At 39.0% G+C, this 19,450-nt stretch overlaps 1 non-coding gene across 1 annotated transcript; it reads left to right on the top strand.

Moving 5' to 3' along the window:
* Positions 1–2,841: 2,841 nt before the first annotated feature.
* Positions 2,842–2,913, top strand: Trnah-gug (transfer RNA histidin (anticodon GUG)). The gene has a single exon. It is a non-coding gene; the product is annotated as a tRNA-His (tRNA).
* The last annotated feature ends 16,537 nt before the right edge of the window (positions 2,914–19,450 follow it).

Below are 19,450 nucleotides of genomic sequence, written 5' to 3'. Positions count from 1 at the left end.
AGCCCGAGCTCACCTTTACCTGCTACGACATTGTATACCAGCCATATTATTAAGAGTTTCTTTTTTGTTTTGTCTTTTTTACTTAAACCCATGATTTACTGCTTCCATCTTCTTGTAGGCCTATTGGCAAGACTGGCAAACCACTTTTTGCAATAAAATTGCGTTTTTATCACTTCTGACAGCGGTTTCTATTAGGCGGGAACTTCTTGGGGTTTCGCCTGTCGTCTGCAACAGAGGTAGGAATGTAACAAAGAAGTATCACGTCACTTCTGATTTTGGTGGAAAACAAAAGTGACGTCTGCTCCAATCGTCGGTTCACTTTGATTCGATGCATCTTGGGGGTTTGGCGTCTCCCAGCGTCATCTTAAGATGGCGCCTCTCGCAACATAGAAAACAAGCTGAACATGTTTCTTTCTGCTTCTCCTCTTCCTACCCGCTCGCCATAATACATCATCTGGAAATAGGTGGCCGAGGAACTTAAGTCGGTCGAGCTCGAATCCCCGTGTAGGCTCAGAATTTTAAATTCCATATTGAGTTGTATTTGATGAGCGCTAAAGGACAGCACGTGAATCTTCATCCATATACCCCCCCCTCTCACACACACACAAACACTCTCACACACACACAGGGGCGGACTGGCTATATGGGCATTCGGGCAATTGCACGGTAGGCCCGTACCCAACTGGGCCTGTAGGACCACAGTAATCATCCTTTTTTTTTTTTTTTTTTTTTTGAAGTCACGTCTGTATTTTATAAGATAAGAGAGGCATGTACTAAATTGTTGAAGGATTTATTATATTCTCTTATAAAAGAGCCCTCTGAGAGACGTATGTAAAAATTTTTTTATACTTATACAGACTATACTAGGGCCTACTAATTTAATCTAACAGTACACATTTTCCGAAATAATGTAATAGCCTACATCCGTAGATTATAGACAGTGCTACTAGATCTAGTAGGCTTCATCCTTTTAGGGCCTACACACATAGGGATTAAAAAGCAGCATAAGGCCTGCCGGTATATGCCTTATATGGATATTATAGATTAAGATCTAGGTTCAAAGCAACTAGCAAACAACTACCATTAGTGGCATGGCGGAAAACAATACTTTATTATCTTGAACGAGTGCACATTTGTGCACCATATCAACAACAACAACGAAACATTTCGGCTACTACCATTGCATAATAGTCTTGCATTTTAATTAGATAAATTCTGGATTCACTGGCTGATTCAGTCAACCTGTTCCATGATATAGTGGTAATAAAGAAGAAGGAGCACTTTTAACAAATTGTCCTAGCATATGGTATAAGAAATGTGTATTTTACTTGGTTAGGCTGTTGTTGTTTTTTTTTTTTTTTTGTATTTTTAAGTTCGGTGTTTTTTTTTTATTGTATTATTGCTATTTTACTTTTTAGGCTTCTGTTCTGAAGTGTCCAATGGCGGAGTGGAAAGGATAAGACAGTGTAGACCATGCGGACCCCATGGGTCAGACGTGACCTCCGTGAAGGTGCCGGGTCAGAGCCTCCACAAACTCAATGGCTGCCTGGTCGTATGGTATGCGCTCTGGACTTACGTTCGGTGGTCTCGAAGATCCTGCTCGCCGCCATCCCCCGTTGTCCTGCGGGAGGTTTGGGCTGGGGTGTCATTACATTCAAAATCTGAAGGAACATTTAAAACTAATAAAACAAAATAAATTAACATAAAATAAAGGAAAAGGTACAAGTATTTCTTTCTTCGACAATATAAAACGCTTTTAGACATACTGATGAATATTTCTAAGTATATTTTTATTGAAACATATGAAAGAGAGTAAGGCCTCTACTTACTTAAATCCGGCCTTGGGAGTGGAAAAGGAAAGTTGTTTTTTTTTAAAGTGAAATGTCCAGATGGTAGCATTGGTGCCATTAATGAGATTCACTGGGGCAGACGACACGTGTCAATAGCAGCTGTTTGGTGTCCGGGGAGAGCTGACACTCATCCTATCTGAGCCAAACATCCCTCTTCCCTGGACTAACCACCACATTCTACGCACCACACACACGCACACACTTACACACCACTTAGCCGATATTCGTTACATTTTAGCGATTGTCCGAAAATTTCTGCAACCTTCAAAAATATTATAATAATATTTTTTTAAATCTCCTTTCAGACCATGCGGATCATATGACAGATGATGCTAAGATAATCTGACTCCGTGGGTCACGGCTAGCGAGGGTGTCATGTGGCCAGCACAACGACCAACCACCTTTACATTTCCCGAACTAATGTCAGGTACCCATTAGAGCTGGGTGGACTCAGAGGCGCCCTAAAAATCGCCAAGATTCGAACTCTGGACCCCTTTAACACTCAGCTACCGCGGCTCTCAGTAGTGCTAGCAAATCTGTTTTTTTTTTTTTTTTCAACGCAACTGGTGTAAAGCTGCTATTCTGCTAATCAAATTTGAAAACCTACACAAAGGATACGCCCGTTAAATATACGATTAAAATATTGTGAGTGACAAAAATGGACAATCACACAATGTGGTCAAATTGAAGAAATCATTTTGATCCAACATTGTTCTTATTTCATTTATAGTCACATTATTTCCATAAATAGACGATCTAGAACTTATATCTGGTACCTAATGTACCTATACAGCTAGAGCTTGGAAGCTTCTTTTTCATTGTTGATCTAGATTCTTAGATCTCTCCGTCCCGGGCAGATTCAATATGAATGGAAGCGTGACCTCCATGTCGAAGGTGCCGATGAAAGTCGTAGAAGGGAAAAAAGTGGCGGCTAAAAATAGATGTGGTCATGACCTGTGAATCTCTGTCGCGCGTCTATGTGGGCGCGCTGGCCGTGATCGTATAGTGGTTAGTACTTCGCGTTGTGGCCGCGACAACCCAGGTTCGAATCCTGGTCACGGCATCTTGCTGTGTGGTCTCGCACTGCCAAGTCCACATTTTTTTATTTTTTTTTAGGAATACTTTTTTGTTATTATCATTATTTCATAGCCCTTATTAAAATCAAAAATTGCTTTAAATGTAGCCACATTTATTTATTTATCCTAGAAATTAATCACGTTTCATTCTCTGGCATTACCAAGGTCGAGGCTTCGTTAAAGTGAAACACATTTATTATAGCCCCTATAACAGTGTTCTATAAGGAATTTTATGTGATGTAGCGGGCCTGCAGCAGAACTACAGTCTGAAAGGTATCGAGACTATTCCTAATGATGTTTAGGGACACAAAAGTGTTTTCCGAGTCAGCTGTTACTATCCTTATATCCGCGGCTGATATAACAACAGGCCTCAGCAGAGTATATTGTTATGTTAGATTAATATTGTTATTATTATGTTAGAAACGAACGAGTATTCATTCCCTGGCACTGCCAGGGCAGAGTTTCGTTAAAGGGGAACAAATTTATTGTAGTCCCTTATCAGAATCCACTGAGGAATATTCTGGTGATTGGCAGGTCTGCAGCAGTACCGCCCTCTGAAAGGAAACGAGAGTCTTCTTAAGAATGTTATTATTATTATTATGTTAGAAATGAACGAGTAGTCATTCTCTGGCGCTGCCAGGGTCGAGTTTCGCTAAAGAGAAACAAAATTCATCGTAGTCCCTTTATTTTTATTATTATTATTATTATTATTATTATTATTATTACTTAAGAATGTTAATTATTATTATTATTATTATCCAAATGAGTTAATTTTCATTCTCTGGCACTGCCAGGGTGAAGCTACATTAAAGGGAAACACAATTCATTGTAGTCCTTTTAACAGTGTCAACTCAGAAATTTTGTTCTGGGACAGTACTGCCCTTTGACAAGTAATAAGGCTTCGAATATGTCTGCAAGGTCAGCTGTCATTATCCCTTTATATTTTGTTTTACTTCATAAAATCTATAATGTAAGAGCAAAATACTCCTTACTCACTGACTGATTCATTGATCAAGAAATCTCTTAAACTGTCGAACGTATCCGCATGAAATTTCGTATACAGGTTCCTTTTACTTACAGATGCTCAATAATAACTTTTTTTTTTGACAGAATCGCAACCTTCGGACCGCTTTTCATGAAAAACAGCAAGCTTTCTTTTTTTTTTCTTTGTTTTATTTAATTATTGTATTTATCTTTGTATTTATTTTCGGTATTTCCCCTAATAGCATTAATAAGATAGATCTAGAGCCTTTTTCTTTTCTTTTTTTTTTTTTTCGTAAAGAGAGAGAGAGAGAGAGCAATGAATAGATCTATTGTCATTTCGCTACATTTAAACGAAGTGAGATAAACGATGATAATAAATACAACCAATTTAATATTTCTTGTTATTTAGAAAAAAAAATGTAGAAAGGGGAATGGGAGTGTGGCATTCAATTGGGCCTTCGGAAAATGCATTAGAAATATTATATTAGAAGACTGTGTGAAGTGTGGTGGTTGAGTGGTAGAGCGCTTGGCTTCCGAACCGATGAGTCTCGGGTTCGAATATAGATAATATTTGCATGACACTTTTATATGGACACTCCTTTGTTGTTTTTTTTTATAAGAGGTGGCGTGGAGAGGGGGGTCGTAGCAAGTTACAAAGAAAACAAAAACCTGTTGCAGTGTGGCTTGTCTTCAGTTGTGAAAGGGAAAAACCCAACTTAATGAGGACAAAAAAAAACCTAGGCGCGACGACTGTCTGGTGTTTGTTCTAATTACTCTTGGTCGTTTGAAGCCGAAATCAACCTGGCGTCAGCTTCGTATTGACGAATTAGTGTATGTGCTCGTGTGTGTGTGTGAGAAGTGGTATATCATGAGAGAAGATGGGGGCACCACAATATGAGTATTAACTAGTCATGTATCTATATTCACCAAACGGACAGATCGTGTCTGGGATGGGAAGGGAGAGGGATAACAGGATTATGGTGATAGAGTGGAAGGGGTGGCTTGGCAAATGACGGTGCGCCCCCCCTCCTTGAGTAATTAGCTTGTTGTTTTCAACCAAATTTTCACCAAGCACGCAACTGTATTCACAGTGGGAGAGTGGAGCTCAAAGCAATGGCAGTGGAGCTCAAAGCAATGACAGTGGAGTCCAAAACAATGACGGTGGATCACAGAGCATTGACAGCGGAGCTCAAACCAATTGACAGTAGAGCTCAAACCAATTGACAGTAGAGCTCAAACCAATTGACAGTAGAGCTCAAACCAATTGACAGCGGAGCTCAAACCAATTGACAGCGGAGCTCAAACCAATTGACAGTAGAGCTCAAACCAATTGACAGTAGAGCTCAAACCAATTGACAGTAGAGCTCAAACCAATTGACAGCGGAGCTCAAACCAATTGACAGTAGAGCTCAAACCAATTGACAGCGGAGCTCAAACCAATTGACAGTAGAGCTCAAACCAATTGACAGCGGAGCTCAAACCAATTGACAGTAGAGCTCAAACCAATTGACAGTAGAGCTCAAACCAATGACAACGGAGCTGAAACCAATGACGCCGGATCTCAAACCAATGACAGCGGAACTGAAACCAATAACAGTGGTGCTCAAAGCAATGACGTTGGAGGTCATATCTCATATCTTTAAAGTAAACATGCTCCTTACTTCAACTTTTTTAGAGGCCCTGACAAAAAAATAGTAATAAACGAGATGTAAACTTCTCCCTCACTTCAAGAACAAAAACGTGAAGAGTGCTTCAAAACAAACCAAAATTAAAGCTGCACTTTCAATGATGATAGGATGAGAACCAAAACATCACGATGGCCTTGGTCAGACGTCCAGTAGTCACAATAAGTTTATTAACCCGCAGCAAACTCTACAAGGAAATGCAACATATAGGTATATTTCAACTTATTTATATACATTCTGCCAAACTTGTATTACCTGGCCGCATATTTCTGATTTATCAAAACTTCGTATAGATAAAAGGTGGTGCTATGGAGAGTGTGTGTTTACATCGTGACGGTGGGAAGAGGTTAGCGATTGGTTGTGAATGATGCAACATAGGTGGAATTGTCGTCACGTGGTCTTAGTTAGGAGGGACGACTCCAGAACGTGAGACAGAAAAGATGTCCTAATTGTGGTGAGTAATATTGAGAATTAACAGGAAATGGCTTTATTTCATGAATTTGCGTGAATATATAGTTCTGTGATTAATACATAATAATCGATATATATATATATAGGTCTGTGAGTTGATCAATCGAGGTTAAGAATCTGTTTCCGTTTTTAGGTCTAAATATAATATTTATAGGTCTGTGATCAATACATTCTAACCAGGATTCTTTCTCGGGGAGAAAAAAGGGGGGGGGGGGTACAAAATTTTTCCATTGTTTTTCAATCTAAGATTCATTAATATTTTTTTTAGAAAAACAATCACTCTATAAGTTGCAAACAGGAGGTATTGTATTTTTTTAAAAAGTATTTTTAATGTTGTTGTTTTTTTTGTGTGTTTGTTTCTAATTTTATGTTACTTGTGTTTCAATAAAATCAAATCAACTATCACTTTCAAATCCTGTCTATTAAAACCAAAAATAAAAAACTCTGCACTAAACTCTAATAATAACGATAAGCAATATAAATCTACGCTAATACGCCCCAATTTTTTTTTTTTTTTACACTTCCAAACATTGCTACACCTGCCACGCACCAGCTTTTGTATATGTGGGATTTGTTATTAGTATTTTTACATCTTATTTTGGATCATTCAGAACGTGAGATTTTATGAACTTCAGCAAGAAGAGGGAAAAGAAGGGGGGGGGGGGGAGATTGGCGCCCTGTCGTAATAGCTTCATGGCTCCACGTGTCCGCGCGGCCAGCGTAATTTAATCTTCTCCGTGATATCTTTCCGCGATTGGTCACGTAAAGAACCGGTCATCTATCATGGAATGTCCATCTGCTCACTCCTCCCCAGTGGTCAGTGACGCCACATAAATTAAGCCGCCCTCCTTCGCTGTCACCCCCCCCCCCTCTTCCTTCTCCCCTACCCGCCCAAAGGTCGTTTTTCATGTAACGCCTTTGACTGTTGGTGAAAAGAAAACGGAAGTGGCAGGCAGACGAGACCATTTCTGCTGACCAAACTGTTTCTGCAAAGTGGATCGCGGCTCCTGCACCCACGCCGCACCCGCCCTTGCGTTGCCGAACAAACAACTGCTGCCCCGAAATGCAATTCAACTGACCACAGTGACGCAACACTGTCCAGTTCCCTCCCTCAGGGCTTGTCTCGCTGGCGCCGTCTAGTCTCCGACTGACCCGTGCGTCGACCCAATGGCAATTTTGGCATGTTTATTCAACTATCATATGTAACTGAATATCAAGAGGGGATGTAATACGGCTGATTTGAATAGCTTGTCTCCCCGAACCGGAAACAAGATTCTCCATGGAAACATATAATCAAAAGAACAGGAAGAGATATACAATACGCTCGGGCATGTTAACAATATAAAACAAATCTCGTGTTACAAATGAGGGTGTTTTAAATGCTTCCCGTCCCCTTTCAACGGCTTTCATCGTTTTAAATTAGTAACATAAATTGGTCCAATGAAGCGTCGATTATCTAGAATCTAAAGTATAGACATGGGCTAAATAAAATATTTTCTGCAAATTTCTTTTCAAACCTTTAATAATTAAAAATTTATAGGGCAGATGATGTAAAGGTCATCTGTTTCTGTGGCCTACGGTTAACGAGGGTGTCGTGTGGCCAGCACAACGACCAACCGCCTTTACTTTTCCCCAACTAATGTCAGGTGCCCATTAGAGCTGAGTGGACTCAGGGGCGCCCAAAGATTCCTCCATTAAAAATCCCAGTCTTCACCAGGATTCGAACCCAGATCCCCGGTTCAGAAGACAAGCGTTTTACCGCTCAACCACCGCGCTTTGTTAATTGCTTTTCTTTTTTTTTTTTTTGTAGCTAAAGAATGCCTCGTAGCCTAAGCGCCCTTTGTTTTACTTGGTCCTGCAGGGTCACATATATTCATGTTTATATACAATTCTCTTCTTCCCTCAACATTTTGGACGACAAGAAGAAGTAAAGGAAAGATCACTCTCTTATTTCTGCGGATAGTCACCCCACGAAAAAAAACAAATAAATAGTTAAGTTTTTTGTGTATTCGGTGTACAAGAATTTGGAATATACAAGAATATACAAGAATATACAAGAATATGGAATATACAAGAATATACAAGAATATACAAGAATATACAAGAATATACAAGAATATGGAATATACAAGAATATACAAGAATATGGAATATACAAGAATATACAAGAATAATTTCCAGCACAAGTAATTTTTATACTTGACCGGACTGTGAAACAGTGAAACTGTAATATATACTTTCTATTATTTAGATATCTCCATCAACATTTTTCAACGTTAATATTTTGGTTCCGTGAAATTAGCCATTGTAATCACTTTTACATTTTCTCACCATGTACACATCCATTTTACTATATTTTATTGCTTGGAAAAAGAAGTTTTTTTGTTGTTTTTTTTTTGTTTTTGTTTTAATGTAATCCAGATCTTACATCACAAGCTAAGAGTACTTAAATGGGATTAACTTAATTATGAAAATTCCTAGTATTAACTGACTGTTACTTATTTCTGTTTGTATTCTTTTTATTTGAGAAAGGAGTCTTTGTAATCCAAAATAAATCTTTTAAAGATTAATAAAGCAGTGTTAATTGCACTTCTGACTTCCTTTGCGGCTATTTTTGGCAACATCTGTTGCCTTACCATTTCTTTAAATCTTTACTGGTGAAATTTATTTCTATGGGCTATTTACAAACCCAACAGTTTCACAGAAAATGTGGCTACGCCTTTGACCAGAACGACTGTTACCGAATATTCATAGTATTTAGCAGACACCAGATTTTTTTTTTTTTTTTGGTTTTACTGTCCCACGAGGCCCACGTCTGACTATTTATCACCTTTAACAGACTACAAAATAAACAGTTCAGTCAAGGTGTGTTTCCCCTCCCTCCCCCCCCCCCAACACCCGTTCCCAACGTCGTGCCCTTTCCCCCTATCTTCTCTGATGCACACGCACACACACACACACACCTTTGGCCGGATACTGTTAGCTGTTAGTCAGACTGTCCGACGCCGTCCAGATTGATAGGACGTGACACCCCTGTGACGTCATCGTCACCCCCAGTAATGAAAGTCTATGATCCGGAGGAGGAAAAAAAAAAGTTGACAGTATGTAGGGAGCCCAGACTTTTGGATGACTGTGCATATACTAACACTAAACTTTGAGACTTACCATCCGCAAGTCACTATACCAGGGGCGAACCGTCTTTATGGCCATTCGGGCTAATGCCAAGTAGGCCGGCACGCAATGGGCCGATGCGCTGTCGCTGAAAGGCCCGCTTTCAGTAACATTTAAATTCGTAAAAATATAATGTTCTCTTATGAAAAGGAGCCCCCACGGGGCGTCATAATTTCCTTGTTAATGAAAGTACAAGCATTACTTTTTTTTTTTTTTTTTAAATATACTTGTTTGTTTGGTTTACATGTTTCAGATGTTCCTTCAAAGTTAAAGATAATCTACTTCCTAGTCCAAACCTTCCGACAACGGGGGATGGGAGCGGGGGTAACTTGAAATTTAGGCCCCGGATATCTAGGCACCCTGAAATTTAGGCACTTTTTGACAAGGCGGAAAATTAGGCACCGGAAAATAAGGCACTCTTTAATAGCGCCCTTAATTTTGAATATAATTATTAGTTAATTAACTAATTTTTGTTTTGTTTTTTTAATTGATTCTTGTGTTGCCAGGTAAAAGAAATAATTGTGCAAAATTTCAGCTTGATCCGAGATTGGGTGTTGGAGAAATAACGTGTACAAACTTTTGACCAGACAAACAGAGTGAGTTGATATAAGCTTTGTACCGAGCGCTATACTTTAACTATATGACATACAAGTAAAAACTAAGCAACTAACTAACGGTATTGGATATTGTTGAAACTATAGCTCAGTTCTTTTTTGTTTTGTTTTTTTGTTTAGTATTAGTTGGAAACATTGACGTTCAATTTAGTGTCCTTGACATTGTTTAGCGTCCTTGACATTGGTTAGCGTCCTTGACATTGTTTAGCGTCCTTGACATTATTTATTTTCTCGTGATAATCTACGATTACACACGCATTACAAACTATTTTATCAACCTCTTAAAATACCATCCGCGTAGTCCATTCGACTCACTAACAGCGGCCAGATAGGATACTATACTATGATCAATCATAACCCTGCGGTTTAATTATATGAGTATTTGTATGTTTTTTAACGATAACAATCGTGATCAATACCATGAGAATTTAGATGTACATAAATGAGGTAGTTCCGAATCTCTGACCTACGTTATAGAATGTCACGTGACTGTGGTCTTATACATGGCAATAATGGCAATATCTTCCTATGATAAGATGTAGATCTAGATTTAGTGCTAGCCTAGATCCAGTAGACCTACTAAATAATCATAAAAACTAGTGAATTATTGTAACATACATTTTATGACTTAAAGATGTATAGATCTAGACTATTTTCATGTTTAAATTACAATGAAATCAATGAGGTCATTAATGTAAACAACACACCCACGTGACTGAGAAGAGATCCGGAACTCCCCCATTAGTGCTACTACAGTGCTACATGAGAATAATAAGCAGTCTGTTTCTTTGATATCTTTTACATGGTTCGAAAATCGAACGCTACTTCGGAATTGAACATCCTAGCGCAAACCTTCCTCGGGACGGGGGGGGGGGGGGAATAGCAGCGTGCAGGGTTGGAACCTAGGACCATCGAAACTGTTCTGTTGTCACAGTGAAATGAATAATATACTGTAGACATTAATAATAACAAGTAATGAACAGAGACTTCGTGTTGATATAAGTAGACATTGAAGACTATCATTTTGTTACGTCACATCCTTTCAAGAACTTTCTCACATAAACATTCACAACAAACAATGACGCACATATAAACATATTAGCACAGAGACGACAGTGCACAGCACATTTCAAACGACTAGTAAGCCATCCAAATTGTCTTCAAGCTGGAAGAGAAAGGTAGGGTGGTGCGCCACGGGAGTAAAGATACATCTAGCATTTTAGACCTTGCTATCAATGGGGCAGATGATGGTAAGCTTTTATGTTTCTTTCGCAGACAGTTAATGAGGGTGTCATGTGGCCATCCGAGGCGTAGTGGCTGAGCGGTAAAGCGCTTGACTGGGGACCGGAGTTCGAATCCTGGTGAAGACTGGGATTTTTAATTTCGGGATCTTCGGGCGTCTCTGAGTCTACCCAGCTCTAATGGGTACCTGACATTAGTTAGGGAAAAGTAAAGGCGGTTAGTCGTTGTACTGGCCACATGACACCCTCGTCAACCGTAGGCCACAGAAACAGATGACCTTTACATCATCTGCCCTATAGACCACAAAGGTCTGAAAAGGGAACTTTACTTTACTTTTACTTGTGGCCATCACAACGACCGAGCAATTTACTTTTCCCAGCCTGTATCAGGTGCACATTAGAGATGGGTGCACTCAAGGGCGCCATAAAAACTCCATTCGAGTTCAACGTTAAAGATGTTGTAAATCGATAAAAAAATTTTTTTTTTTTTAATTATTAAAGGTTTGAAAAACTTTAATTTTCTTAATGAAAGCATACTATGAACTAAGTCATCCTACGACTGGACACGACCAGCTTCATAGATTTACGTAATATTAAAACAGATTAAAAAACAACAACAACAACAAATGGAGTGCTTTGTCTCTGAAACACCGCGTCTGCCATTGGGATTTTTTATAAGGGGGCGATCCTTATCCTAATTCACCGCAAGCGCTCGCGTCACAGTCGCAAAGGACAGCCAGCGAGTCGCCCAGCGCAGACCAAAAACATTAATCATAGGGAATCAAGGGAAGTTAAGCCGAGTTGGATGCTAATATTCCCTTCAGTGCATCAAAAGTATTTTAGCGGGGTTATCCTGCCCCTTAGGGAAAAAAAAAACAACCCAGAACTTAGACTAACCATTCCTATTGATGTCTGTCGAACTTAGTGCTGTCTGTAGGCACGGACAGTTAGGTGCTCGACTCCTTCCACATCGCATCTTATTTTGTTTGTTTGTTGTTTTATTTGTTTTAATGTTGTTGTTTTTTCAGAAAAATCGCAAAATCTGGACTGTATTTGCTCAGAGGCCATGGCGAGACAAGCGCCTACACGTCTCCTAGGAGCTAGGGCGTTGTACCAGACATTTTCGAATTATGATTAATTCTGAGTTAACTACTAGAAACAGCGACCGCTTGTCTTGACACTAAATATCTCAAATCTACCTAGCGGGGATTTAGCTAAGGACCTTAGGTTTGACAGTTATTATGTATTATGCAATAACATTGTCCTATCTTATCTTATGTTAGACATATTTTTTTCTTAATATTCAAATATGGATGGCTGCATGGTCGTGCGGTTTGCGCGCTGGACTGTCGTTCGGATTTATCGACGGTCGAGGGTTCAAACCCTTCCCCTCTCCCATCCCCCGTCGTCCTGAGGGAGGTTTGGACTAGGAAGTAAACTATCTTCAACTCTGAAGGAACATTCGAAGCATGTAAAACATTTTACAAACAAACAATATAATTATTCCCTAGTGTTAATATTCAGTCGTTGGTTTGTAGCTCCAAACAGCTAGTACAACTCAACCGATGAATCTAATTTGAAATAAACACAAACAAGCTTCTTTTTGAAACACAATTAAATGTAACTTTTATGTATGAATATACACAGATTCAGTATAAAAGTTAATAAATGTAGAAACACAAATAAAAATGATACTTTCAACCAGATCTAACTCACTACAAATACACGTCCTTTCTGTCTCAAAGTCTCTCGATTGTCTCCCTTCTTCAACTTTCCCTCCAGTATTTATTAACTTCAATTACGACAGACCAGCTCGTGATTTCATCAGAATCGAATGGTCCACAAGATCTGCTTCATCGGAGACATAAGTTTTCGATTCATTTTGTAGAGCGAATATTGTAAAACCTAACTGCTATTTTGTCCCAGGAAAATTGGTTATAATAACATTGTTATACACAAACAAAGAAGACAACCAACAAAGCGATAAAGCAGCGGTTCTCAACCTTTTATGCTCGGCGACCCCTTTTTACAATCCCCCACTCTGCCGCGACCCCCCCCCCTCCCCACATACGGCAATAGAAGAGTAGACAATAACAATCCATATTTTCGATGGTTTTAGGCGACCCCTGGCAAATCGTCAATCGACCCCCCCAAAGGGGTCGCGACCCACAGGTTGAGAACCCCTGCGATAAAGACTTCCGTTGGTGCAGATTGAAAGCTTATAATCTCCACTTCAATGGAGACAAAGGTTACTTAGTCACAAATGTCAACGCATTTCGTAGCTTATCAAACATAGTAAAGGGTCAGTTGTGATCAGTTTCCAAGACAACTTTAACTCTTTCTCTCCGTAATTATTTTCATCGTTCCGATAGAGGTATTCATTTTGCTCATTTGTATTTCTCTGTTCTGTTCTGATTTAACTTTAATAACCTTTTTTGTTTGTTTATCAGAAAATGGTATTTCTGGTATCGAATTATAGGGGAAGGCATGCTCTTTTTACGCAACACAAATTAAAGTTTATAGATCCAAAGGTCAATTTAGTTTAATGGAGTCAAATCAACGTTGGCATCGTCAATTAGAAGAGAAAGAGTTAAAACAGTCTTGAACAAGTCAGAGGTGCCAATGTTCTCGGGCATCACGTGGTTCCCGATGAAATGTGCATGAGTCCCGTGATCAGCGCCATCGACAAATGCCCGCATTTAAATTCTGTTATTTAGATACTTAAAAATAAAAATGTAAAGTTTTCTTTTGGGTGGAGTGCGAAATTCATAGAATCCTTTACGACCATTGTGTTTTCTCCCTATTGATTTAGATAGCACATTAAACCAGTGATGCCCAACCTAATTCGACCTTCGGGCCATTTCAATGTCCAACACTCGTGTCGCGGGCCACATGACCGAACATGTACAAAACGATATGAAATTGACCTAAACTATTTTTTTTTTAGAAACTCTGGATCTGGTACTTACATTAAATAATGGGTTATTGGGAGTTATTTTTTTTACGCGTCGGAATATAGTTCGATTTCAATAATTAAAACGTGAGCAACATTGCAGCTAGCCTTACCACCGACACATTTTTTTGTTTCTTTTTGGTAAATATTCCCATCGATCCTCCAATCTCTAGGCATAGTTTGACAATATTTTTTATTCGCGGCTCAAACTAAGAATGCAGCCATATTTGGTTTATAATGCTATTTATATGATGTGATTTGTTTTTTAAACAGACTTAGTCTCTTAATGAAACAAATATGCTGGCTTATTATCATGTACCACAAAAAAGTTAAGATCCGTTCTTTTTTCCTGGTAGATTCTAAATTGGAATCCACTTGTAGTTTCTTCGGCTCTTCTATTTCGTAAACGCTCAAATATTAAATGTCATGGTAGCAATCAATCAGAGAAAATGTCAAGGCCCTAACGTAAAAAAAAGTAAAGTTCCCCTTTCAAATTTTTTTTTTTTTAAAGGGGAGATTTTTTCTACACTTCGTGCTGACGTTTCGGCGTGCCGTATTTTGGGCATCACTGCATTAAACTGATCGATTGAAAAAAAATCAAGTTGGCTAGTCCATATATTTATTTGAATACAGCTCTACTCTAGTTGGTTACTCTATTTCTTGATTTCTCAAAAAAAAAATAATAATTTAATAGAATCTAGACCCCAGGCTGGACAACGACTTTGTATGTGTGAGATGAGGCAAAATATTCAGATCGCAACTGGGCTTGGTCACGTGAAATACTCCGTTCTCATCCTTATTGTCCGGAATCAAAGACATTGTCTTACATTGGCTTATACACTTCTGCCAGTTGTTTTTTTTTAAGAAGACTGGGAAAATGTCAAAGTGAAATGAATGGGACAAGGTTAAACATTTCAGTCATGTCATTAAATTTGAAATAGATCTAGATTCTAGACTAACTAAAAAAATTATTTAAAAAAAAAAACAGGGGGAACGACTGAATTTGAACTCTCTAGCCAACCACTCTGCTGGTGAAGAGCTTATGAATATGAAAGATTGTTTAGTTATTTATTGTTTCCATTCTCTCGACCTATTTTTCAGGTTTGCGTTCACTAAGACTCAGGCGACTAATTCAGCTTATACCACCACTTCAGTCAATTATAATTTCTTTCCCTTGTTTAAGATACCAAACAAATTGATTAATTACCAAGTGTTAAACAACTAATTGGTTATTTTTTTTTTATTATTGATCCCTTTCTTGTCAGGTAAAAGAAATAATTTCAGCTTGATCCGAGATTGGGTGTGGGAGAAATAACGTGTACAAACTTTTTTACCAGACAGACAGACAGAATGAGTTGATATAAGCTTTGTAAAAAAAAAAGTCAGTATACTTTCTGTTTTGCTGAGTGCTATCAGTAGTTTGGCTTTAACATTATCAATGTATCAACTATCAATTTAATTATCAACATTGTTCTACAAACTAAGCGAAATGAAAGGTTTGAGTGTTGTCCCAACAGGACTCCAGATAACAAGTGCCAGATATGACCAAATAGGCGTCTAGTTTGCAAACGTATCTCTCGAGAAACCTCAGGCGAGGAGGGTTTGAATCAAGACGGCGTCTCACTTGATGTCATTCGTTATCACGTGACTTGCGCAAAAAAAAAAATAAACAGAGTAAATAATATTTCAGTATTCCTTCACTGATTAAAATAAGAGAAAGTCAAATCGACTGACGACAGAGCCCCAGTTCTGACAACCTGCGTTAAATCAAACCAGGAGCCGCGCCCGATTTCTGTCTGTCTGGTCGCCTATGTGATCAGCCCCCAATCCCTAGTTATTAATTATCTGATTAATACTGTGGCGCCTAGGAGATCAAGACGAGGGAGCGAAGAGGGAGCGGGCGCCTTTGTTCTCCCCATCAGTCAAGGGCTATATTTACTGTTATTAGGATAGTTTCGGGACTTTTTTTTTCAGTGGGGGGGGGGGGGGCGGGGTTGCGGAAAGGAAGAAGAAAATTATAAAGGAGGATGTGAAGACTTTATGATGTCTGGGGATGGGGAGGGAATGAAGTATGACTAAGCCGGAGGGGGGGGTTATACAGAAAGGAGGAAGATAAAGAAAGAGTGTAGAGGAGAGGAGGTAATGAAGACAGTTGAAGGAAGAGAGTAAGACAGTGATGGAGTTAAAGACAGAGAGACAATGATAGACAAAGAGATATAAGACATTGAAAGGGAGAGAGAAAGAAAATTAGAGAAAAAGATCAGTGAGAGAAAAAGAAAGTCGGAGAGAAAGAGAGAGTTAGAGAGAAAGAGAGAGTTAGAGAGAAAGAGAGAGTTAAGGGGAAAGAGAGAGTTAAGGCGAAAGAAAGAGTTAGAGAGAAAGAGAGAGTTAGAGAGAAAGAGAGAGAATGAGAGAGTTAGAGAGAAAGAGAGAGAAAGTCAGAAAGAGAGAGAAAGTCAGAGATAAAGAGAAAGAAAGTCTAAGAGAAAGTCAGTGAGAATGAGAGAGAAATCAGAGAAAGAGAGAAAAGGTCAGAGAAAGAAAAAGTCAGAGAGAAAGAAAGTATGAGAGAAAGAGAGTAAAAGTCAGAGAAAAAAAAAAACAGAAATGGCTGCCTGGTCGTGCTCTACGCGCACTGGACTGTCGTTCGGTTCGATGGTCCCGGGTTCATACCCTACCCGATACCATCCCCCGTCGTGCTGCGGGAGGTTTAGACAAGGAAGTAGATTATCTTCAACTCTGAAGGAACATTTGAAACATGTAAAAAAAAACAAAAAAAAATGTATTTTATGTTCTATATCCATGGATCACAGTCGCACAAGTGCACAAGAAATATTACAACACACAGAGCAATGTAAATTATGAATGTCAATTTACGATCAACGAAGTGCATATTATAATTATGATTTCGTTCTTTCAAATAAAAGCTTTGTAAAAACTTTTTTTCCATTTATTTTATGTTGGTTAAAAAAATATCAAACTCAGAAATATTTCCCCCCTCAATCTGCACTCACTAAATAAGCAAAAAAATAATACCATATACACTCAAGTAAACGGTTGTTCTGCTAGTGTAATGGACAGATCGTCACGTCATTCTGGGACTATCAAGTTCACGTGACCGCGCGTGCACTGAGACTGACCCAATTCTTCATCAGCGTTGTGTAATGTCTCCTCGTTGGTGTTGTTTGCCGGATATGACGTATTCGCGGAATAATTTGATTCACAACGAGGCAGGCGTTACAAATAATTAGATATCTCATTATTCCTCTCCTGGGGACACTGGGGGGTAGGGGGTGGGGAGTGAAGGGATAGAAAAAAAAAAAAGATTAACATCGAGTCTGGAGTCGATACGAGGGGAATGACATCCCCAGAGAACACCTGTCACTGGAGACCTGCTTCGTTAAACTGGACAAGAGAAGGTGGGGGGAAGATGTGGGGGAGGAACGGACATCGGACTTTTGTGACAGCCGGGCCATCACTGTTGGGCGCCTCTCCGACGCCTCAGCAAACAATGGCCGTCGGAAACGAAGGTAATTTTTCTTTATATGCCAAGAGAAATACTGACCAAGAGACGACGATGGATTTACAGAGATGAATTTTTTAAAATTTGGCTCCCTCACCCCCCCCCCCAAAAAAAAAAAGAATATTAAAGCCTTTTCACGAACTTATAAAATATGAAAGCTTATTATAGCTCTAGCGTTAATTAGAAGAATTTGTTAAAAGCTTCGACACTTTCAATAAGTCCTTTAGTTCATCACTCTGTCATTACTAATTAACCTAATCACGTGGCTGTCAGATCAACCAATCGAACGTAATTCAAAGAAATTCACAACCTAATTTTTATACATGCGTAATACCAAAGTATAAAATTCTGGAGGGGGGGGGGGGGTCAGGGCGAGAAATCTGTCTTCTCATGATGCCATGTCCAGACATATGACTCATACCCAAACTAGACGCCTGTTATCTCTTTTTCTGATACACTCGGTCCCCCGTACTATTTAGTCGTCTGTGAGACCAACAAACAACCCCATATGTCTATCTTCACCGATGAAGGATTGGGCGCCGCTTACTTACGGCGCACAGGGAGTTACTCCGGAATAAAATAAAATTCACTTTTTTTTCTTGTGAATAACAGCACCACTACTCTTTATAACTTTTTTGTTTTTATTTATTTATGATGCAGAGAGCGTGAAAAGGGGGGAAAAAAGGGGTAGATTAAAGGACTTTTTTTTTTTTTAGTCGGCGAACGTATGGAACAACAAAGATGTCATTGTTTAATAAAGTATGTAAAACATTTTTGAGAGTGACGCCCTGTTGACTTCATCACCCTGACACATTAAGCGATGGAAGCCCAAGTGAAATTAAAGATCCGGGACTCTCTGAGCAGATTATAAAATGGCCATTCATGAGGAGGGACGTTTAGGAGAAATGTAGATTCTGTGTTAATGTTGTTTTTTTTTTATTGAATGCACAGTGTAACGTTTCATCGCGACAAAGTTAAAGCTTTCAAGCATTAAAAGTGCACTCGCAAAGCAGTTCAAGGAAATAAAAGTATTGCAAAATGTGTATTTCTTTCTAGAACTGTCTAAACAGACAGACGGACAGATAGGCGCACAGACGGACTAACGAACGCCCGTTGATTTGTTCCCAGGGTATATATTACTAATTTTGACCAGTCTACGCTCCTACTTCTAACCTCCACCCCCCCCCTTTTTTTTTTCTTATCCAGTTTCAATAAAACTGTAGGAAATCCTTCCTCCTCCTCCATTTTTTTAAAATGACATTTTTTGCATCTTTCTGCTCTCCCACATAGTTTTCTGACAGGAAACCCCACCCCCTCCATATTATACTTTTTAGTATCTTATAAATAAATAAATCATAGCTTTTATAATTAGAGCGCTACTTTCATGCTTATAGCATGCTCAGAGAAGTTTTTTCCGTGCTGCCTTTAGGCGCTCAGTAAACACAACTCTGCTTGAGTCGGGTGTCGAACCTCGAGCCCCCCTTCATATGTAGCCAAGCCAAGTTAATTAAAGCGTGCTTAGCCTCTCGACCACGCATCCCACACATATATATGAAGTGCCTTTTTTGTAACGGTACGCACCGGTACGGCGTACCGGTATATTTTTCAATGTGGGGAAAAATTATTACTTTTTGTGTTTTAAATGTTCATTATTGATTTATTAGTAGTTAAAAGTTAGTCAATCCTTAACTGAGTACCGGCACGTATAATTTTTTTTTACAAAAAAAGAACTGTATATATATATATACAGTGCACACACATAAATAATATAATTTAGTACATAGAGGCACGTGCTGTCCGTCTCGTGCAACTCTCGAGCACAATGAGATTTCTTGTTTCTCTCTTCACATTCCGATCTCACTATGACGTCATTACAAACAGT

Source organism: Biomphalaria glabrata, chromosome 18 (assembly GCF_947242115.1).
Source record: "Biomphalaria glabrata chromosome 18, xgBioGlab47.1, whole genome shotgun sequence".
NCBI lineage: Eukaryota > Metazoa > Mollusca > Gastropoda > Planorbidae > Biomphalaria > Biomphalaria glabrata.
Note: the sequence above shows the minus strand (reverse complement) of the source record. Positions and strands in the feature narration are given on the sequence as shown.